We start from the raw sequence: 25007 nt of genomic DNA on the forward strand, positions 1-25007 counted from the left end.
TCAACCAGCGATGGCAGCAGGATACTGGGGTTCTTCAGAATGTGATGAAGGCTACTCAGTCTGGGTAAAAGTGACAGAAGGTCTGCTGCAGAAGAACAGAAAAAATTCTAAATGATGGCAGTGAATGGGGCATCATTGCTGCAGAGTACCTCTGCTGCCCCCTGTCCATCACAGTGCCCACAATGGATACATGAGGCCTAGGAGCGATGGTAGTAGAAAGAGATATATCATAGAAACACTCAGACATACATGAAGTATCATAGACAATTAATATGGGGAAATGTACATTAGAGGGGTAGTCATACAAAAGTTTTTTTTTTAGTTTAAAAAGTAAATAAGAAAAAAAATTAAAAAGGATGTATGATGAATAAAAACAAATTTATTGAGGAATACCTTGAATACTTAATTATTCTATTAATGTATTGCAAAGATATGGGTTACTTTTGACTCCTGTTGTGCATCAAAGGGTTAATGTACATTACAGTAGGGCTGTCCCTAACGATTATTTTTTAAACGATTATTCTAACGATTATTTTTTTCGATTAGTCGACTAATCTATTTATTGAGAAACATATTTAAATAATTATTATTTTACGTTTTAAAGCAAACGATAAATTACTATATTTATATATAATAACAACAACAACAACAACACAAGCCTACTAAACCAAACCCCACACTTATAATCACTTACATGTACAACACGTTTAGATCTATAACGCTAAAAATGGATAAGCTCCCATACACCACAACCGTGTGTTGCACTGTTTTCTGTGACCGCTAGATTTTGTGACCACGGGCAAGTAGTTCTCAGCAGACCGGTGCACTGGCCGATTCGAAACGTGTTCGTTTCTAATGTTTATCCCGACTGGCCAAAACGGTTCAGTTTAGGGCTGAGGGTAAGGTGTAGGTATAGAAAGCTTCCGTTTTGCCAATGAGAGCTCATAACCGTGAGCACTGGTCACAAAATTCCGACGGTGACAGAAAACGGTGTAACACCGCAGCGCCGACGGCGCTAGCTAAAATAACTTAAGGCAGCTAGCTTAGCTAAACACCTGAACTTATGAATAATGCTACTGTTTCTGGAAACTGCGAAATGCCATGCACAAATATAAACCAAAACTGTATAATTTCTGCCTGTGGCAGGTTTAAAACCTTTGGTAGACAGCCTTAAGTCTTTTTAAGGACACCCGCGGAGACCCTGATGTAAACGGTAACTTACTGTGTGACCCTGTTGACATAGTGCTCCTGGATGTTTGCGCTTCAAGTGCTCCTTTTGCACATATGGCAGAGGACCACATTGTTGCCCTTTTGCGTGAAATGCTCCCAAACTTTAGATGCCCGCTGGCGTTGTTTTTGTAGCTGGAGATTGCTCTCCGGAGTCCATGCTCTCTAGAGCTTAGATTCTCTGCCCGAACCAGACATGACCCGGGCTCCAGAAAATAGTCCGAGATGTAGGCGTCTGTTTTTTAATTATATTTTTATTAAAAAAAAAACTAAAATAATGAAAACTGAAAGTGAAACTAAACTAATTTATTTATAAGCGCTGTTTTCACTACCGCAGTTCTACAGCGGGGGTGTTGTGCCGATTCTGTCCGCGAAGCGGTAGTCGGATTCAGCAGGGAGTCGGATTCGGCACAAGCGCGGCGGCACCCCGCGGTCTGCGGTGTCAGTTGTAAGCGCTCGCGCTAGCCGCAAAATACGACAGAAAACACTGAGGGAGCTGTAGAATTATGTATGGGACTAGAATATGAACACGAGGAGATAAAAGAAAACCTTCACCTGTGAGTAGCTCTCACCAGAACACGCAAATCTCTCTCTCTCTGTTTGTGTGTGTGTGTCTCTCTCTCTCTCTCTCTCTTGCACGTGAACTCCTCCACGTTTGACTTGCAGAACTGTGTTTAGCTGTTCTTAAAAATCATTTTAATTAAATAATAGTTCTATGCTTCTGTGTTACCGTGTTAATTAACATAATTCTGGTCATATTTCGCTCATTCAAACAGCCCGAAAACAGCCAGTTTATGGTTCAGGTCGGGTCGGGCTAGAGCAGAACGTGCACGGACTCGGGCTGGGTCGGTTCGGAATTTTTGGGCCCGATCTAACCTCTAATGCTCTCCACAGGCGCCGCCATGTTTACGACGCGCCGACGCACGTTATGCAAATCGATGTATTTTCGTAATCGATGACGTCGATTATGTCGACGCGTCGCCCCAGCCCTACTTCCAACTCACCGCTGCCCTTGCCTTGGTGCTGTTGGTCCGTGGTCAGCTTAGCTGTGCAGCAGGTTGGCTGGAGAGGTGAAGCTTTTACTGTAGCATCCCCATTTGTAGACGGCGTGAAACTTTACTGAAGGTTTAATGTGGTTTATTTTTCACAGTCTTGAGTACAACTTAAAGTAACAAAAAAAAAAAAAAAAAAAAAACAATCCGACATTAATCTACGTAAAAGCTTGTGCCTTTACAAACGGGGTCTAAACCGTGTGATCAGCTCTGTCTTTCTGCAGCACTGCCGTGTGCTCTCTTTTTGTGCGCGCTTTTTCCCCCGCGCAGTTCTAGAGGCTGCCTTCAAAATAAACAGAATTAAATACTTTTCCACTATAAGAAAATATAATTTGACAAGAATAAAATTAACAAGCTGAACAGATGATAATGTTAATTAACTTTTGGGGTTATTTACAGGAGGAGCACGGAGTTTCAGAGGACGTCTGAGAAATGCATATACATGGTTGTTCTGGATTGGAATAAAATCACAGAGGACTCCCCATAAAAGAGAAAATTATCCAATAAACCTCTCAGAAACGAATCCCCTCCAGATAGGGATTTAGATGACTGTTCCTAAACAATGCTAAAACTATTCATTATATTATTTTCTTGTTTTTCTTTCCTTGTTTAACTTGCCTGTGTGAAGCTTTAATAAACATCACTCAAATTGTAAAATCAACGTGGAGTTGGACCAGATCTTCGCAGGGTGAATACACTAATGCACTACCTATGCAAATACCGCTGCAAACCTGAACACCTTGCAACACCTTCAGACTAACTGATTGTGTGTAGTTTAAATCTGTCTGATCTTAATTCTGGAATGTGACTAGGTAAACAGGAAAAAAAATAACGTGTAACAGGTTATGTGTTTTAAGGGCTCTTAAAGGCTTTTAGATGTAACAATCAATAGGTGTCTTTAGTAAAATGATGGCCTAAAACATAGTATTGTGGCACCATTCACTAAATAAAAGGTATTAAGGGGCTATCGGTGAGTGAGACTGGACTATAAACTCCTTTGAAAATGTGAATAAATTATAAAATAAAATTGAAAATAATTACATTTAGTAGGATAGAGAGCTCTGTCTAGCACAGGATTGGTGCACATGATTGGTTTGCATAGTAGTTTTCAATCAAACCAATGACATTCCAAACTGACTTCTTTACTTTTAAGTAAACTTTTCAGAACCACATAATAAATGTTCATAAATTATGTTGATTTAAGATACTGCGGCTTAGTTTATGTTTAGTAGTGAAGAAAGTTCATGACTGGACTTTGCACAGGGGCTGCATCACGGTGCACTGGTACCACACTGGAGTCTCCTAAGACAAAGATAATATTTCTGCAATAAAAATTGCCTCTGGGGATGCACTATTATTAAATACACAACAATAAATAATATTTATATAATTAATACAATGTATAATTAATACAATTTACTGGGCTGTAAAAAGATTGTTTATTGGGTCAAATTCAGGTCTCAAATTGACACAGCTTTGGAAGTGAGACCTGCAGAAGCTGATTTGGGGACATCTTTCAAATGATCAGTAGACATCATATGAATAAGCTGTCATAAGATTAATTGGCACTTAATGACTTCCCTTGTGTTGTACCTGCAATCACAATGCTATAAAATACAGAAGCAGGATTACAGTAAACTAGACATCAGCATCTCAGCTCAGCTTGCTTCTCTGTGAGCTGCAGTAAACCACACGCAAGCTTTTTATAGAACTGTGGTTAGATCTGTTCTTTGGTTTAACAGCATCCTTTCAGTCTTTTGGTGGCTTTCATTTTTAAAACAATGTAAATCAGAAATAATTTATCTATGCTCTGATGTTTATATGTGTCTTATGTAGATATTCTCATTAACTGTTATGTTTTGTAGGCAAGCTATACTGTAAAACATGGATCGCCAAAATTTACAGCCCTAAAGGTTTTTTTTTTTTGGCAGCACTTTTATCACAAATACCATATTATAGCCAGATGAATAGAAAAACTAGAAGTCTACAAAAACTGCAGCCATCATCTTAAAATGTCTATTAGTTTGTTAAAGGCTTCTGTGGTCAGTGCAAGCCACACTTCCTCTGTTGTTATCTTCAGTAGAACTGCAGTACACACTTTGTAAAAAGTTTTCAGGTGGCAGCATGAAGAATTTACAGCTATGTAAGTTTTCCGAGTAATTATTATTTTAAAACTGTTGTAGTAAAGGTGATGTTTTTATTAATTTAATTCGTTTTTCTTTGCAGATTTACTCATTTGCTCTCAAGCAATTCACGGTTTGAAAACTGTCCAAGTTGAATTTGGAGAAAATGTGATGTGGTGAGTGTCTTTAATCATGTTATCTACTCTGTTATTGAGTTACTGTTGCTCAACTGTGCTGTTATACTATCTGTAGAATCATCTTCAGGACATGTAAATCCACATCACCACACCCCATGGCTGAGTCTGATTCTAGCATCTGCTGTTTTAAACTGCATCTTCATCGCAGCAATTGTTGGTGAGTGAATATCTCTGAGCATGATGTTATTAGCCACAATCAATTTAAATAAAATCAAAGACTTTCCACATCCACTTTACCTACAAAGCAGTGTTGCAGCAAAATAATAAAACAAATATTTTTAACTGTGCACCAGCTCTGCTGATATGCCTCTGCAAAAGATCTTCAAACAGCCAAACTCCTGATTCTAATCTACAGCAGCACGGACAACAACAGCAAGACCTCCTGAATTCAGAGGTAGGCATTTATTGTACAGTATGTACACAACCTCAACATATTTTGTTTACCTTAATATCTCTATTCTCTAATATCTCTTGTGTTTAGTTAGTGATAAGAACCCATTAATCAGAATTAGTCAGTGTATGTCTGGTAAATAAAATGCTGTTTTATTGTGTTTTATTTTTTTAAGGTCAGTGTATTTAGCCCTTTTATATACTATTTTTTAAATAATTGTTTAATAATTCCACAAGTTTACTGCTTGTTAAAACATCACTGTTGTATTTATTTGTATATTTTTGTACTAATATGATATCAAAATTATGACGTAACAGTTTATCACAGTTACAATATATAAGATGTCTATATAGATTCCATGGAAAAGCCTGAAACTTTAAAGCTTCAAAATCATGTTATACTACACAGGCTAAGGTAGTCCTAAACCAGACAATTTAGTTAAAAGTAAATCCAGTGTTAACCCTTCAGACCTGACTTATTTCCAATGATGGAAAAAAATGTAAGACTGCTGTTTTCTGTCTGTAATGTACAGAAAAGAGACTAATATTCTACCGTAAAATCTCTATAGCAAATAAATCCAATAAATTAAAATATTTACTAGTTTTTTTTCCATTGCATAGGAAGGCTGTGTTTAATATTTTATATTGACCTTTTTATTACACAAAGCATCCTTAAACAGTAAAAAAAAAACATAATTAAAAAGTGTTCTAAATTACATTAATGTAGTTCACATTAATAGCTGTTACAGCACCCAAATGGCTCTAGTACTGTTACTGTTTTTCCAGTGTTTTTGCAGTGGATGGGACTAAACTCTTTCAATGGTTTATAAACATGTTCATTGGCTGGTTCATGGCCTATTCTTATTGACAACAGCTCTCAAATAGTGTTCTGCACAACAAAACATTAAAAAATAAAGAAAATGCATAATGTCCATTGTAATGGGTGCAGGGTCTGAAAGGGTTAATGTGTATAGTGTTTTAAAGTAACTTGTAAACATGCAAACAGAACAGCTGTATAATTAGGGACCATATATACTAAATAAGCTATATCCACAACATAATATCCAGCTTCTCATTATTTTTCCAGTATGCTCAGGTTGAGTTTCTGACACTGACCAGAGGACCAGGGCAATGTTCTAGCACAACACCCACAGAAGAGAACATCAACCTCAGATGGTAACCTGATACAGATAGGGTAGAATGCAAATTTCACTGGACTGTTTGAGTAATGCTGTTTTGTGTGCTGTGTATGTAGGGGTGATAGGAAAACTGAGGCATATAAACTTATTGCTGTACATTAATTTAGGTGAAAAAACATAATTTATGCTTCAGATGTGCCTTATTTATATTTAAAATATTAACACCACACATCATATTTCATCATATACCATAAACCCAAACCCAGACTGTATATGATATGTGGGCATGTAATTGAAAACTATAAAAATTCTTCCCAGATAAATTTGTATGTAAAATATTTAGTTTTCCACTGGAGTTACAGTGCTAACGTATCTAATAAGGTGGAGGTGTTTATGCATGTAACACACTTTTTTTTCAAACTCATTGAGTTCTTAAGTAATCTTAAATTCTGTTGATGTTTTTTTAAAACTGTATAACTCTTTTTTAATCTACAGTATGAACATGAAAGCAACCCAGAGAATGAGTGTTTTAGTGCATGTTGCTCACTTTGTAATATGTGTATGTATTATATTCCACGTTTGTTGATATTGTGGCACTCTACCATAAATAAATCATAATGCCTGAATTTCGTCTTAATCTTTGTTTCAGTACGTCAAAAAGACCATGTATCGTCAGAATATTCTTTGTTTTTCAGTCTGTTCTAACCAGACATTTGTGCTATTTTCTCACTAGCCCAGTCTGGTTAACCACAAACTGTCCTTGCCAGGCCTAGTCTGCGATCAGCAACAAGTTTTAATGAATAGTTTACCCTGTTCATTTGATTATAGCACCACCACATGGAGTAATGAAGCAGTTACTGCAGTAAGACTAAATGAAGGACAAAATTAGAGTGAATACATTTAAATAAAAATATAATATAGAGCAATATTGATGTTTTGTCCAAATCCTAGTCTGGAGCCCTAGTGTGCATTTTAATTATATTAAATTATCATTATATTATTGGCTAAAACTGTCTCAAAATTACAATGACATGGTTTATCACAGTTATTTTCTAAACCATATATCGGATGTCTATACAGGGTCCACGGAAAAGCCTACAGCTTTAAAATCGTGTTTTACAACACAGGCTAATATAGTCCTAAACCAGGCAGTTTAGTTAAAATTAAATGCAGTGTTAATGGTTATAATGTGTTAAAGTAATTTAGTAAAAATGTAAACAGAACAGATTTATATAATAAGATAATTATTTGTAACCAGAAGTGCTTTTCTGTTCTCCCATCTGCTCTGAGGGAGAAGAGGGTGAGTAGGATCCATTCTGGTCAATGAGTTTGTTAGGAGATACCATTAATGTGATTGATCTGATATGTTGAAATTATTGAAAGCAGTGTGCAAGTGTTTATGTAAACACAAACATGCACACACCCACTGTTACGTGCAACGAGTGCACGTGTGTTTTTTCTATTTGCTCCCTCCGCTGTGTGTCTCTCTGGCTGCGTCCAGAAACTTTTGCTACTCCTCCTCTCCTACTCCTCCTTTCCTACTCCTCCTCTCCTACCCCGGAAGAAGGTGGAGGAATCGAGGAGAGGAGAGGAGGAGGAGGAGGAGGAATGGAGGGAAGGAGCTGTAATTGGGGAAATGGGACAGCTGATCCCTTTTAGATAGGATGTTGACTACCGTTGAACTGAGCCAATCACAACGCTCACTTTCAGCACGTTTCAGAACATTACTATCACACACAGCCAAAAATTCAGATATTCCAATAAAATCCTGTTTACTCCCAGCCGCATTTTAGGCCGCATCTCTGACCAGTGACTCTGGCAGCCCTGTCTGACCTCAGCCTTATGAGGGATTCAGTTTCCTCATCAGTCCCTAAGTTAAAATAAATAAGTAAATAAATGAATTAATTAAAATTATATATATTATAAATAATGTTTTATATGTATAACATGATACACATAGGGTCATAAATATAGTTTTACTGAGCATACAGTTTATCTAAACTATAAATTATATTACTGCTTTACTGGCTGTTTAATTAGATAAGGAACCTAGTTAATTAATATGTTTATGACGTATATTTGGGCGTTGCCTTCCCCATTTTCGCGTGCTCTGTGGGCGTGGATGCAGTGATGTCATTGGAAAATCCTTAAAAGTCTTCCGGAGTAGGATACACTGATGTAACCTCCGTTGGAAGCCTACTACAGGTGGATTTTAAGCGGAGAGGGGAGCCAAGATGGCGCTGCTGTAGGTGCATCGTGTTGGTGTAGCTCTGCAAGGTAAAGCTTCAAACCAAACTTACAATGAAACTTTAATGTTGAAGAGCTTTCCGTTCTTGAGCTGGTAATCCTGCTGCCACAGAGGAATGGGTTTACTCGCTACCTAATGCACTTTAATTAGTTTTAACTTCAGCGGAAAAAGTTACCAGGGCTCTTGATCCCACTCTTCGTGTGCTGAAGAGGAGGAAAAAAAAAAAAAAAAACATGTCGGAGGAAAACATTCGCGAAGTAATGCACTCTTATGCCAGAAAATCCTTAGTCACTGCTCTTGATAACAGTGAAACAGAACCGATGGAAACACCTCTTACGCCAGAAACTCCGAAGCATGCAGCAAAGAAGTCAAAAAAAGGAGAGACAGCCAAGTTGGCAGAATCCATCCCAAACTCTCATCTGCTCACGGTAATGGAGAGAATTGAAAAAATGCAAATCGAGTCCCTCAGTCGACTGCAGTCTCTCGAGATGACGGTCAAAGAAAATACGGCTTCCATTAGAAGTATAGTAGAGACTCTTGAATTCTTGGGGAAACAAGTGGATGAGGTGTCTACCACGGTCCAAACGCTGAAAAGAAAAGTGGAAATGCAGGAGAAAGAAAATAAAGAGCTTTGTGCTAAAGTTGAGGATTTGGATGAGTATAAGAGGAGATGGAATCTACGCGTTGCTGGGATTAAGGAGCAACATGGGGAAAACGTCAAGAAAATTCTCATCGATGTGTTCAGCAAAGTCTCCCCCGACATAGCTGAACAGCTGCCTCTCTCTGTGGACATTGCTCACAGACTGGGCCCCCGGTCCAATGATCTACAGTCGTGTCGCCGCATCATTGTGCAGTTTCTGTCTCGTTCTGTGAGGGACAGAATTTGGCGGGATGCGAGGTCCTCAGCCTTCCTCAAAGACAAGAAAATAAGAATTTTTGAAGATCTGTCACAGAGTGCAAAAGATGCCCGGAACAAGCTTTGGCCACTGATTGAGAAAGCGAGAAAAGAAGGGAAAAAGGCAGGTTTTAGAGGTCCCTTTGCTTACGTGGATGGCAAAAAAGTTGTGGATATATGAGAAGATGGTAGGCTGGATATAGCCTCCTTTTTCATTGTGGGATTTTGTAAGAATGTACTTTCCTTTATATGGGTCATCTTGATTTGATAAATGAAAAAAAAAAGGGTATGAAAGTGACGTGTCAATTGTTAACAATAATCACTTGTTATATATACTAAACAAAAGACACTCAAATTAAAAGGGAATAAGTACACTCCTTTAAATATATCCCTTTCAATATCTCTCTTGCATGGGTTAAAATTGGCTATATATCTTCAATCCTGAAAACGTTTTTACATTCTAAAATTAATTAAAAAAAAGAAAAAAAAATCACTATCTGTGATTAGGAAATGGTTTGAAGCTTCCTTGTTAAGTTTCGTAAACTTTAGTCTCCAAACCTTGTTAAGAAAAGGTTAAACTGTTCTACATAGCACGTTGATAGTTTTCAGTGTGTATGTCGTTATCCTTGTTTTCTCTTAATGTTAGGGGTCTCAAAAACAATGTGAAAAGAAAGGCAATTTTTTTGTTTGCAAAGAAATTCAAGACGGATTTTTGTTTTGTTCAAGAAAGTCACTCAGTTTCTAATGATAAAGGTTTTTGGAGATCACAGTGGGGAAATGATATTTGGTTAGCACATGGGTCAGAGCGGTCAGCCGGGGTGGGAATCTTTAAGAATAAATTTAATGGAAGTATTTTGGAAACTGACATAGATTCTGTTGGGCACTTTTTGATAATGGTAATCACACTTGAAAAATCTTTCTTAATATTGGTTAACATATATGGATACAATGCCCAGGCTGAAAATAATATTCTGTTTGATAAATTGGATAGTAAAATCTCACACTTACTTTCAAAATACCCAGATGCTCTCCTTATTATTGGGGGGATTTTAATATTCCGATGAATAATGTGATTGACAGAAGCCCACCAGGAAAGTCTATGCCTCTGAACCCGTTACTAAAGTGTTTTATCGACAAATTTGATTTAATTGACATTTGGAGAGAGAAATTCCCAGACAAGCTTCAATACACTTGGTGCAATAAGAACTGTTCTAGGAAGTCTAGGATTGATTATTGGTTACTTTCTAAAAATGTAAAAAATAATGATATTGTTGTGAATATTACCAGTAGTCCTTTTACAGATCACAGGGGAATTTATCTATCGCTAACCTTGACACCAGGATGTTCTTTGGGGCTTACAAAGGCTCTACTTTGGAAACTAAATAGTTCTATTCTAAATTATGAGAAAGTGAAGCAGCAAATTAGTGTATTAATTAAGGTCTATTGGCAAAGGGCAGAGACACAAATGATTTATGGTAAAAACTGGGAGCTTCTAAAATATGAGATGGGAAAGTTCTTAAGGAATTTTGGAAGTGCTTTGGCTAAAAACAATAGAGCAAATGAAGAAAAGATAATCTCTCAAATAGATTCATTAACACAAAAGGAACTCTTAACAGAAAGGGAGAAATGTGAGTATATGGAATTACAAAACAAATTAGATGATATGTACAAGTTAAAAGCCAAAGGAGCTTATGTTCGTTCTAGGCAAAAATGGCTGGAGGAAGGGGAAACTAACTCAGCTTTCTTCTTTAGATTAGAGAAAACAAATGCTTTAAATGCTTCCATTAATAAACTTGGGATGAATGGTAAAATAATCAGTAATCCCAAGGAAATAGCATCCTATTGCACACATTTTTATGCAAACTTGTATACATCGGAGTTCAATGAAATCGCAGCCAGCTCATTTCTAGACTCAATCAACGACCATAAAACTATCTCGCTGAATGATAGGAATGCATGTGATTACAGCATTTCTCAAGAGGAAGTGCTAAAGGCCATCAAAATGTTAAAATATAATAAAAGTCCTGGGTGTGATGGCCTTACCTCAGAAATCTATAAAATGTTTGCTGAGCAACTGTCTCCCTTTTTGCTTAAGGTTTTTACAGAAAGCATAGAGAAAGAGGAGTTACCATCAACTATGACACAAGGAATAATCACTTTAGTTCCAAAACCTGGGAAAGATAAGGATTGTTTAGAAAACTGGCGACCAATTACACTCCTTAATAATGATTATAAAATCTTGGCTCTTATTTTCGCTGGAAGGATCAAAGAGGTTTTGGATTCTGTAATAGACGAATCCCAATCAGGTTTTATGAGTAAAAGACATATTACAAATAATATCAGACTGGTTTTAGATCTGTTGGATTACAATGATTTTGTAAATGATAATAGTTTTTTGTTGTTCCTTGACTTCTATAAAGCTTTTGATGTACTAGAACATGGCTTCATTCTTAAAGCTCTCTCCAAGCTTGGGTTTGGAGAATATTTTTGTAAAACTGTGAAAACCTTATACAAAAATAATAGTAGTTCAGTTAAACTACAATTTGGTACATCCCCAAGATTTATGGTGGCACGTGGGATTAAACAAGGTTGTCCAATCTCGCCTTATTTATTTTTAATTGCTTCCCAATTTCTTACTCTTTATATATCCAGGAGTTTATTAAAAGGAATAAATATAGGAGATAGAAATATTATCATAAGCCAACTGGCTGATGACACAACACTTTTCCTTAAGGATGCCTCTCAAATTCCCCTTGCTCTTGAACTGATTGATAATTTCTCTATGGCTTCTGGTCTTCGCCTAAATTTTAAAAAATGCGAGTTAATGGCTATAAAAGACTGTACTGCCGACATCATCTGTGGTATTCCAGTTAGGGATCAAGTTACCTATTTAGGAATTAAAATAATTAAGGATCAGAAAAGTAGGTGTCAGTTGAATTTTACTCCACTTGTTGAAAAAACACAAAAGAGACTCAATGCATGGTTACAAAGAGATTTAACAATTAAAGGAAGAATTTTACTCTCTAAGGCAGAAGGGATATCTCGGTTAACCTATGCTGCTCTCGCTCTGGACGTAGATAAAAAGATGCTAAAAAAAATTGATGTCATGTTGTTTAACTTTGTTTGGAAAAATAAAATACATTTAATTAAAAAATCTGTATTAATGAATACAAGACAGTGTGGCGGATTTGATTTTCTTGATTTTACAACTTTAAACAATACATTTAAAATTAATTGGCTAAAAAATTTTATAAATAATCCTTCTTCTCTCTGGAATATTATCCCAAATACTGTGTTCTCAAAACTTGGTGGACTAAAGTTTGTATTAATGTGTAACTATGATGTACAAAAGATCCCCATAAAAATCTCAAATTTCCATAGACAAATGCTTTTGGCTTGGTGTCTCCTGTACAAGCATAATTTTTCTCCTCACAGATACTACATTTGGAATAATAAAAATATTCTCTACAAAAACAAATCGCTCTTCTACGAAAATTGGTTTAGGAATAATCTAAATTTAGTTGGTCAAATTCTTGACTCAAATGGTAGGCCATACAGTTATACTGACCTAATTAATAAATACAAAATTGATATCCCAGTTAAAGAATACTGTACTGTGATAAACGCTATACCAGTTGGTGCAACTTTACTGCTGAGAGGTGTAGACTTTCCTTGGCCATTTCCTCAGTCACTTGATTTGCTGGATACTTATGTTGGGAGTGTATGTTTTTCAGCTAAACAGCCACGAAACAATAAGCAGATAAGAGCATTATTCCAGAAAGATATTGCTACAATTCCTTATGTTATACCATATTGGAATAGTATTGTAGAGAGTATACCATGGCGAAAAGTGTGGTCTTTACCTTTAAAATATTTACTTTCCAACAAAGTGAGAGAAATTAGGCTGAAATTATTACATAAAATTTACCCAGTAAAGATTTTTTTTCTAAAATATAAGTCTGATATTGAAACTGACTGCTCATTTTGTAAAAGTGCTTCTGAAGATGTTACCCACTTGTTTTGGCAATGTATCTATAGCAGCAAGTTCTGGTCTGAACTCTTACATTTTATTCAAATATATTTTATTGAGGATTTTTCCTTTAAATGTAAAGATATCTACACAGGATCAGAATGAACGTTAATCACACTCTGCGCTGAGACAGGAAGAGGCGGGCCTTACAGTGTAAGAGGAGCCTGAGAGGAGCCGTATGGCACGCAGCAGCATGGAGCGGTGTGAGCGCGTTCGAGGCGGCAGATACAAACGCTGGTTGTGAGAGTGAGAGCGATTTAAAGGGGAAGCTAAATCTTATATTAAGACAGAAGTTCTGAAGATGTGGCAGGATGAATGGGAGTCAGACACGAAGGGCAGTAAATACTTTAATGTGCAACAGCAGGTGGGGGGAAAGAGAATAACATCAGTGGGGCTTGGAAGAAGGGAGGAAGTTGCATACACAAGATTGAGACTTGGGCACGCTGGCATAAATGCCTCGTTACATATGTTGGGCAAAACTGATGGGCTTTGCACTGAATGCCAAGTCAAAGAAGATATAGAGCACATTCTTTTTCACTGCAGGAAATACACTGATCACAGAGCATACTGGAGAGAACAGGGAGGAGATGATAATTTTCGAAACATCTTGAAGGAAGAGGGAATGCAGAGCATTAGAATTAAAGGCCTTATGAAGTACTTAAATGACACAGACTTGATGAGCAGAATATAGACGTTTTTTTTTTTTTTTTTTTTTTGTCACGCCATGATTTACCATGATCATATCACACTACTACTACTGTGCAGTAGGTGGCGATATACATGCTATATTGTGAACCGCCATTACTTAAAAGAAGCAGAGAGCGATTTAAGAGTGTGTGCATCTGAGTGAGTGTGTTTGCTGCCCAGTTAATGTTGAGGTAGTCCTGTTGAACAGTTGTGCTGTGAGTTTGTTCATTCTGATCCTGTGTAGATCCTTTGTTGCACTCTAGTCCAATTGTGCTGAGTTGATTGATTCTGATCCTATGTATACTTAAATCTACACTCTAGCTCTTAAATCTAAACTTTGGTAAAAACTCACATTGTTTGAGCACACTAATTATTGTATCTCTCTTCTGTTTGTCTACTGTGTGGACAGGTAAGATGGGCGCCCTACATTTACACACACGCAGGAGCACTTTTGTTTAAACACACTAGGTTAGGGGCGGGTGCTACTTCTGTATTTTGGTTAGCCAGTTTAGTTTGGTTTTATTATTTTCTTTTCGTTAGCACCGTCCTATGGAAGCCCATTCCCGCCACCTAAAAAAAAAAAATAATCCAGCAAAATGTTTTTTTATTATTATTAAGTAAACTGCTATCTCAATATTTTGAGATACTAAGTCAATATTTTGAGATACTAAGTCAATATTTTGAGATACTATCTCAATGTTTTTTGAGATACTAAGTCAATATTTTGAGATACTAACTCAATATTTTGAGATACTAGTAGGCTGTACAGAGACAGAAGCAGGTGAGACAAAGATGCAAAATGGATACCATCATTGAGGACTACTTCAGACGTGGATTCACAAATCATGAAATATTGGAACTTTTAGAGGAATCACACAATATCAAAATAAGCCTCTGGATCTTGGACGAGGCTGAAGTTAGCTTCTTATTCGCCAGTGTCTTATTCAGATTTCCGTTCCACCTTAAATGCTGGCTGAACATTCATGCGGCCGCCTGTAGATGGCGCATTTTAACAGTAAAAAACAGCATGTAAGCAAAGTGCTGTGCAAACGCTCTGAATAAAGGGGAGAACACAATGCGAGGGACAGAGTTTAACTCTGAGTGAAATATAATGTAAATAAAATTAAATATGAATTAAAACGTTATTGCTCTCACTTTTGGCCTAATTCCCAGGTGATTATCTACAGGTGGCCGCATGTATATTCAGCCAGCATTTAAGGTATCTCAAAATATTGACTTAGTATCTCAAAATATTGACTTAGTATCTCAAAATATTGACTTAGTATCTCAAAATATTGAGATAGTATCTCAAAATATTGAGATAGCAATTTACTTAATAATAATAAAAAAAATTGCTGGAGTATTTTTATTTTTTAGGTGGCGGGAATGGGCTTCCATACCGTCCTTTAGTCCACCTTTAGATATTACAGTTTCTGTTGATTTATTTTCTCTAAGATACACTTTCTAGTTTTGTTATCAACATACTTAATTGCTTTATTCTCTTTATTCAGTTTATTCACTTATTTTCTGATCCATTGTATATTTGTGTTTATACTTTGACTTTTGTAATAAATTTCCTTTTATTTTACCGCCAGTTGTTGTCCTCCCACTTCCTCCTCATCACATGCATTAACGTTACTCCTCCTCACCCTAGACAAAAAGGGGAGGAGCATAACACCCACAATAAAGTAGTTTGTCATGATAAATCCTGGGTAATTTATCATCCATTAAAAATAGATATTGTGACAGACCTGTTAATTGCAATACATGTGATTGCAGTCCACATGCATCAGTGGTGAGTTGTTAGATAAAGTCAAATCTGTTTGTTTTTTTTTTTGTTTTGTTTTTTGACACTGTATGTCTGTACGATAATCCATAAGCAAAACAGCACCCCATAAAATAAAAGCATTCGCTATTATCTGTTTTAATAGGTGACAAAACAACTGAAGAAGGTAAGAAAACAAATGAAAAGGGGTATACATAGCAGTATAAACTATAAGTTTGAGGGAAGTGAGTCTGTGGCCAATAAGTGTGAGAGAGTATGCATGTGTATGTGTGCTTATTCCAGGGACTGAGTGTGTCTGACTTTGTGATTGTGTATGTGCGACTGACAGAGAGAAAAAGAAAAGGGTCTACGAGTGTCTGTTACAGGGATTAAAAGTGTACCTGTGAGTGTGAAAGTGTGCATGTCCAGTTTTCCTGAGAGAGAAACAGAAAATGTGTATCTTGTGTGGCGGAGAGAGAGTGTGTGTGTGGCAGTGAGTGAGAGAGTGTATGGCAGCGAATTAAAGAGTGTGTGTAAGACAGAGTGAGTGAAACAGAAGTGTGTGTGTATGTATTGGAGTGTGTGTTAAACTGTGTGAGAGCGGGGCTCCTGTGAGCGGTGTGATTGGTTGAGTGTACGAAATCTTGTGTGACAATGAAATAGGAATGGATGAGTCCCACTGCAGGGGAGGAGTCCAAGGTGAAGTAGGTGGAGTTGGTCCAGCCTATTGGTTTTAGACTGAGAGGTTGGTTTTATTTGTGAATTAACGCTTGTGAGACATCATAGAAAATAGAACATAAGTTCAGTAGGGAAATAGAGTAATACACAGTGAAAATGGGGGACAGAGGTGAACAGGGGGAAAAGGCTTTTGTATGCGTAGATAGATAGATATATATATATAAGACAATATAAGGATATAAAAGACCTAACTATACAAGGTAAGGATCTATCTGTAAACGGAGCAGTGCAGTAGATATTACTAATGGTCATAAATAATTAAATAATTAACAGAATAAAGTAACTGATGTGACATAGAAATATAATATAATATAAATATGCATACGTTATAAGACAGTTCTAAAATGAAAATGTGAATACCCAATCATGAGTACAGTGTACTTTAATGTAAGCAAGGTTGGGGAAGTATTAATATTAATAATTAAGTTGTTGAATAATGGTGTGTGACTGGATAGATAATTAGAGAATTTAGAGAATTTAATAAAGGTATTATGGGGTGGTTAGCAAAAAAAAAAAAAAAAAAAAGGGGAGGCAGAATTTGGGACAAGAATTAGCTTAATTTTGGGGGAGCAAGGTATTGGACTATATCTTGTGGGCCCCAATCAAACAGTGACATATGTATCTATATTCTATAAGCAAATCTAAAAAAAAAAAAAAAAAAAAGACTGTGTGGCTGCTTCGGAATCGTTCCATATTGCAGAAATACTAAGCCATTTGTGTAAGCCATTTTTGCAATGCTTTGTCAAAACTCAGCAGTAAATTTTTTTCCCTGTATAGTTCACTATTAATTATATTATATTATAATAATATTGTACAGAAGATGTATGCTAGAAATCCCAAAATATACTATGCAATGCAGTGCTGTTGTGTCAGAGCAGGACAAATAAACATAGTTTATTGTTTGATTGTTTCATAATCAGTTCAGTAAATGGAAAATGCTACACAGTGAATAGTGAATAAGTTAATGAGGGAACCATTCCAAAAACAGCGTCTGTTTCTCTTCCTTCTCTCTTCCTATTCATGTCTTATTTAGACTGATCTCAGTTCAGTCTTAGCTGAATGAGATCTATATAAGATAGATGTAATATCTAATTTCTCTAAGTTTTATGCATCTCCGTCTATGCTGATATTTTGATCATCTTAAGAGCAAGAGTAGATTTCAGAAACCAGTGAGGAAAGACCTTATTTTTATTTTTATTATTATTATTTTTTAAAGGAAACGCAGTGTTGCATCTATTTCAAGCTACAGGGAATTTGGTATCTGATAAGGGGACTTAATCAAATGTATTAAAAAAATTGAGCTTTCTATTTTGCTTTCAATATGCTTTACTTTCTGCAATGAAGAACTTGCTTTACTTTCTGCAATGAAGAACTTGCTTTACTTTCTTTCTGTATAGTATTAAATTAGACTAGAAAGAGATCTGGAAAACAGCATAAATTTAGTTGTCATGCTTATACAATGCCACCTATAAAGCAAATGCATTCTGAAATTTTCTGGCCGCAGCATAAACAAAATCAGTTAAGCAATATAAAATTGTTTCATCTGCATAATGGTAAAGTTTGCAGTCTGAGAAGCAGAGCCAGCACTATAATTTATGTATATATTAAATAAAACTGGACCAAAATGTAACCTTATTGTACACCTTTAAGGTACAGATGCCAAATCTGAATAATTATTCATTGACATGCACTGTTTTGGGTCCATTCCAGAGCAGTGTCATCAAAGTCAATCATTTGAGTTAAATTCAGTGGGAGAGAAAAGGTGATAATGATGGTAATAAATAAAATATGTATAAAATAATAACAAATAATAAACCATGGGTACTTGGTGCCTTGCACAGACTTTCAATGTCAACACCAGAGTGTGAGTTTATGACAGTATGACATACCCGGGTGTGCGCTCCCTAGATGTACCCTGCAGGAACACTACAGCACTGAATGTTGATAAAACAGTGCTGCTACGCTGTGTGGTTCAGTGTGAAAGACGGGTAAGATCCCAATGTACTACAACGGGACAACCTAAGGCAGGCACAGTCTCGATCTGACCACCACATGCAACTCAACAGACCACGGAGAAAACATCTCTGAAGAGTTAGAGGAGGGGAAGCGCAGCCCAGGGGGAGAGTGAGTGGATGAATGAAGTGATGGGGTGTGTATCGGTGGAGGCCTGTGCAGGGTAGATCAGCCCAGTGGACAGGGGAAAGACAACAGAGGGTGGAGCAATTTTGTGTTAAGTTTTCTGAAACAGAAATTCTGTTTCAGAAAAAGGGGGAGATGTAAATAGATCACCATTATTACCACCATTATTCGCCCAGCCATTATTTTTTACTTTTTTCTTGACTTTTTAAACCTATTATTAACTTTTTTTTTTTTTCTTACACCAATATTACCACCATTTTTGACCAATCATTATTTTATAGATATAGAGCAATTTTTACCTTTTAACTTGTTAATTTTTTTATCTATTTATTTATTTATTTATTTATTTTGACGTTTGGTTTTAAAACAACCTCTTTGCAGATGAGCAATTACTTTCAGCAATATTGTAAAAGTTTTAGCTTTTAAGACACACTCAATCCTAATTTTAAAATATGAAATGAAGAAACTTAGAAATCACAAAATTAAACTTTCACTATTCAACATGTAAGCCATTTTTGAACAAGAAAACAATGTGTAAGGCTTGATAAATTGTTTAAGGAAATAGATGTATTGTTGATAATTGTGAAAAGCAATCTGCTTGGCATTGTATATGCATAAATACATATTGAAAATATTGAAAAGTAAATGTAAAGCATTGTTCGGATTTACTTGCTATAATAACGTGGACAAAGCAAAGCATAACATCTGTGTTTATTAATATTGATAATATTATTGTTTGTAATGGAACGATTGGTACAGAGAAAAATAATCACGTTCCACTTATCCCAATTCTTAAAGCACTGAATAAAATCAACTAAATCTAGAAATCAAGGCTTTATAAAAATCTTGGGAACTGAATAAAGTCAGAAACATAATTTCTTAGTAAAATAGCACACTGCAGAAAACAAAGTGGCAGGTAAAATAATATAGCCACAAGCGGTGATTCTAAAGTCCAAGCAAAAGTAACCCAAGAAAGCCCAGTACATCAATATGGAACCATTCCTGAGACAGAAGCCACATTATGTGTAGATTGTGCTGAGTTTAAAACTTTGGGCCCTGATATTGTATAAATTAGTGTGGAAATGAATGGGAGAATAGAGCAGCTGATCATTAAAACTTTGCATGAAGCAATAATAATAAACATGATTCAGATATATTTCCAAATGTTGGTTCCTTATTTATTATCTATGTAGTATTATCAATACAATATAAGAAGATATGAAGCATTCAGTGGGAGGTTTAACAGCAGGTGCGTTTAAAGCAGCAGTTTTGTGCTGTGAAGCAGTAGAATATGGTCTGTACAATGATGCTGCAGAGTTGAGATGTGTTTTGGGAGTGTATGTGAGAGTGGAAGTGTTTGAGTTTGTGTGTGTGCACATGAGCGTGTGTGTGTGTGTGTGCCTGCATGAGACTGCATGTGTGTCTGGTGGTAAACTTGGTCGTGCAAATTGGAAGTGTTTGTAAGATCTAATTTGGATATAAGAGATTAGTTAGTGTGACAGGGAAGCAGTTACACTAAAAGGGTAAGGGATGTGAACAAAAGGAAGGTAAAAGCAAGTAATTAATGGTGATGATAATTAAATGTTGCAATTTACAATTGAAAATTACTAAATGTTAGGTATTGAACGCACATTTGACAGTAAAGATCATGATGGAGTATAACTGAAAATCAGGACAACTGAAGAAGGTAAGAAAACAAAAATTGGGCTAAAATCTGTGCACAGACAAAATTTAAATATGAAATAATTAACTTCCAAGGGGAAATTAGAGCTCAAGTTAAGTGTGATAAATGTATTTTAACCATGTATTTTAACTTGCAGGAAGGAGACACGGAGGACCCCTTAAAAGACTTCCAAAATGAATAGAGAACCTTAAACATGATTATAACGAATACAAAAGTCTTGTTTCAGATCTGTTTACACAGGGGGAGAAGGAGAACGTGGTGCAAAGGTGGACCAGTCCGGGAACGAGCATGGTTTAATTGAGCCTTTCCAGGTGACTGAGAGAACAATGTATGCAGATCAACTGATAGGCGAGGGTTCTACAGCTGTGCAGCAACAGAGATCGCTCACAGAGCAAGCAGGAGGAGACGAGACAGCAGCAGCAGCAGCAGGAAGGAGGGGCAGCAGAGCCCCCGCAGCACGGGCCTGGCCTGGCCACAGCAGAGAAAAGATTTCTCAGAGCACAGCAGCAGCAGCACACAGCCTGGCTGTGACTGAGGAGAGGAAGTGAGGGAGTAACTCATTCAGCAACGTTTCGATTGCGTCAAAGTACACTACATACAGAGACTCTTAAACACATCTCATTAAAGAACACACATAGTCTTATCACACACCAACTCATACTTTTCATTCACTGATATTGCAGACATCAAGAGCCAGAATAAAGCTCTTCGTACGTGGGGCTGAGGTAGTCTACCTTCAGAACCCCGAAGAAAGAAGAAAGAAGAAAAGAACAACACGCATTGCAACTTTAACATTTACACATATAGGGTTATGAACTGTGATTTGCTAAATTAGGGGGGGGAACACATTATTTTTTCTTTACAGGTTGTCTTGGACTCTTCAGAAAACGGAATTGTAAAAAAAAAATATATATATACACTCTGTAACCTTAACACTTACACATATAGGGCTATAGATAACAAGTTTACTAAATAGTGGGAACCTTAGAGGGAAAACACATTTATTGTGTAATAATGGCTTGGTACGGTAACAGGGGGTGGAACAGGTAAAAGTACGGACACTATAACGAACCAGCACTCCCTCCAGTTATTCCAATATGGCTCCAGGTAATAATAACCATTACTCTAATGGGTATAATGATAATAAAGACTGTAAACCACCATGTATTTTACCTATACTGGAGTGTGAGGAAGAGCAGGAGGAAATGCTGTAAACCAACCAGTCTTGGGGATGACTTTAAGGCAATGATGTCACTTCCTCCTTTGATAGAGTTCGAATTATTAGCCGCCTGGCGGCAGAGGGGCTGTGGGAGAATTTTTCCTGTCATAAATTGGTTGGAAGGCTGCCGGAACAGGTTTTCGCTCCCACCGTTAGTAAAATGTTCACTCACATGTTGATCAAGTGTTGAACATATGTAAATATACATATTTGGAGGAATTACGATGTGTTGACGTATCTGGTTGATACGTCAAAAGCGGGAATTAAAGAGTAACTGTTTATTATACGTTGGGTTTATTGACAAATATCTTTCAATTATGATTACTTAACTTAGTATCTATAATTACATAATCATTGTGTGAAACCTTGTATTCAATATGCATAACCAATACTCACATTGTATTTGATCATTTTTATTACTCACAGTGTATTTTACACGCATTTATATAAAAGATTAACCAATAATCACAATATATTCTTCACATATATAGTAAAACACTGTTTGATCAAGCATGTGATTAACATCACCCTTATTATGACAAATTAACCCACATGATACATAAGATCTATTATATGGCGGACAAATCACGCGCTACTAACACATTAACATATAATATATGGAATTCATTGTGTGATGCGTGTAGCTTATGCTTGAAGCATTTTGCTCAACTGCATGTTTCTGACTAACGGCCATCAATCATCAGCTAGTGCACTCTGTACGAACTGAATTGATACAAAGGAGGCTTCGGGACGAACAGTGTGGCCTTTCTCTCTGTGCGTGCAAAGTCCTTCACCTACCAAAGCGGGAGGACGCGCGCACATAGGGAGGGCGGCACTGTCTAATTTACTGAAACAATATCACACTGTCTGAATGGACCCAGTCAATTCTTGAAACAATACCACACTGTCCGGCTGGATACAGTCAAGGCCAAACACTGATGGTCCGGTCAGACACGTGAAATGGATTACTAACACGTGAAATTACGCATGCTAACATGAGATGATTTTAGCAACGCCTCATCAGCAGGTTTCACGTCATTTGGGGTATAAACATGGAGTCAGATCAGAGGGGGGTCAGAACTTATACTGAGACAGCTAACAATTGGTTTTGTATGTTCTCCTGAATATTCAGTACTTTGTAATAAATACTTGGTTTGCTTTCAACTTCACTCCACCTGTCTGACTCTCTCTATCAAACGAACACGTAGGGGAGTTGTACCCCGGACGAGAGGTGGGTGTAGCCCACCTTTCATTTTCTTTTCTACAACACATGACAGAAACCGCTCTTTGTTTTTTAATGTTTCCTCTAGACCTTTGTACTATTTTCTCAGTAGCCCAGTCTGGTTAGCCACAAGCTTTCCGTGCTTCGCCTACCTTGCATTCAGCAGCAAGCGCTACTGCTAAGGCCTGGGTGTCCAGTGTAGCTAAAAAAAACCCACAAATATGGTTAGCAAACATTTACTTCCAGCGTATTCTAAACCAATGTCTATGAACAAATGGTCATACTGCAGCTGAACAGGTTCCTCTACTGTCAACAAAGTGTCAACAACCTGTGTCTAAAGTAATGATTCATAACTTTTTTAACATGAAAATATGGTGTTTACAATATTAAAACTTGTTATATATAAATATATATATAAAACTTATATATATATATATATATTAAGAACACAAAGCAGAGCGAGAAACCAAAATGTATTCACCTGCTGTGAGCAAACGTGGTATATGAGAAAGGTATTTACAAAGGGAAATATGAAGAATATTCAAATTTAAGCACTGTTAAAACATATTACATAAGAAACAAACTCAGAAAATATTGCTACGAACTCTAAAAGGCCCACATCACATATTGATATTTTTTGGTCCTTAAGGCTATGTTCACATTACATGCCACAATTTTTCAAATCCTCATATTTGAGAGACGACTCGTAGCTTTATAAAGGAAAATGGATGCAGTGTTAGCAGCTCATATGTGGAGCATCTTTTGCTGGAGTGGAGAGTAAACAGCTGGTCTGAAGTTCATGCTCAGGTCGAGGTGGAGAAAAAAGGCCAGGCGGTTTGCTTTTGATGTTTTTGCAGCTATAGCTACACAGCTGCACCAAGAGATGTGTGGGTACGAGAGAGAAGCACGTAGCGCTAATGCTAATGCGTAAAAGCAATTAATTCCATGGATCTGATACATATAGAATTTAGGACAACAAATGAAAGTGACTCAAATCTGACAGGTGATGTCAACAGAATCAGTATTTGTGATTTGGCACAAAATTAGCATTAGATATTCTTTTTCAAGAAAATTGCATTTTTTTGGTTAAAAGAATAATTTTATTTCTTAACAGATATTCATATTTTGGCACTGTTGGCGAGGTGTAAGATAGGGCCCTGGCCTTTAAGATACACTATTTGTAGAACAGAAAAAAATGCTGTCTGTGTGTGCGTGTACGCATACGTGTATAAGTGTGAGATTTAACCTTGTGGTTGTTTACTCCCACTTCCTTTCACTTCATATTCTGAAGATTTCTTATTGTAAGCGTTTGACACTCAACAGAAGCAGTTCCTCACTAAACTAAGCATGAAGATTGTTCAAACTTACCTCTGTGAGTAAAAATTACAATGTTATTTTCTTTAATTTATAAAAATGATCTGAGCTGATTTCAGTTTGAGTATTTAATATTTTTTATCTGCTGTTTGTTTGTGCTGCTCTTTCTTCTGTTAGGTCTGCTGCTGTGTTGTGGAACCTCAGATGGTTTCTATGATCTGCTGGTAGATTTGGGACAGAATTTGAATTTAGAGTGTGAGATTAAAGCTGGGAACGTTCACTGGTTTCTGATGAAGCCGTCACATCCCACAGTGTTTATATTACGCTCTTTTTCATGCATGACCACGGATGCAGTTTACGGTGACCAAGCCTTCAGAGAAAGATTCTCCCTGAAGTACAATGGTAGTTTGTTTATTCAAAATATCACAGTGAATGAATTAGGAATTTATTACTGCATGAACCCAGAGTCATCACAGAAATTTAGCAACGGAACCAGACTTCACTCCAAACTGCATGCAGACGGTAAGTACATTTAACCTTCAAATAAAAAGTGTACAGATATATGGGTTAGATTACAGTAACTGGAGCTATAAATGGATATAAGTATTATGAAGATGTCCCTTATCTCCAAATATCTATTTAATTTAGATTTAGAGAAAGATTTTTTGTTTGCTTTTTTAAACCCAGGGTCCTTAAAATATGAAGAATTTAATAAAAAAAAATTATAAACAAACAAACAACTTCTAACGGCAAAATAAATAATCATTAACACTAGGCCTGCTGCAATAATTTAATTTTTAGCTCATCTTGCACCATATGGATATGGCCTCGAAGGCCTCCACCTTAATATTTTGCTGAATGTACCACTTGAAATGATGTTGTCAGACAGTTTATTACCAAATCTGACTCCAACTCATACAAAAAATGTGTAAAGCCTT

At 36.6% G+C, this 25007-nt stretch overlaps 1 protein-coding gene and 1 long non-coding RNA gene across 5 annotated transcripts in view; both read left to right on the forward strand.

Moving 5' to 3' along the window:
• The window catches only part of LOC111189606 (CD276 antigen homolog), a 223566-nt gene that overhangs the window by 19703 nt on the left and 178856 nt on the right, over window positions 1–25007 (forward strand). The window lies entirely within an intron of this gene.
• On the forward strand, window positions 4583–6344 carry LOC125787301 (uncharacterized). Its single transcript, XR_007429243.1, has 3 exons — window positions 4583–4756; window positions 4893–4993; window positions 6077–6344. It is a non-coding gene; the product is annotated as an uncharacterized LOC125787301 (long non-coding RNA).

Source organism: Astyanax mexicanus, chromosome 23, assembly GCF_023375975.1.
Source record: "Astyanax mexicanus isolate ESR-SI-001 chromosome 23, AstMex3_surface, whole genome shotgun sequence".
Classification (NCBI taxonomy): domain Eukaryota; kingdom Metazoa; phylum Chordata; class Actinopteri; order Characiformes; family Acestrorhamphidae; genus Astyanax; species Astyanax mexicanus.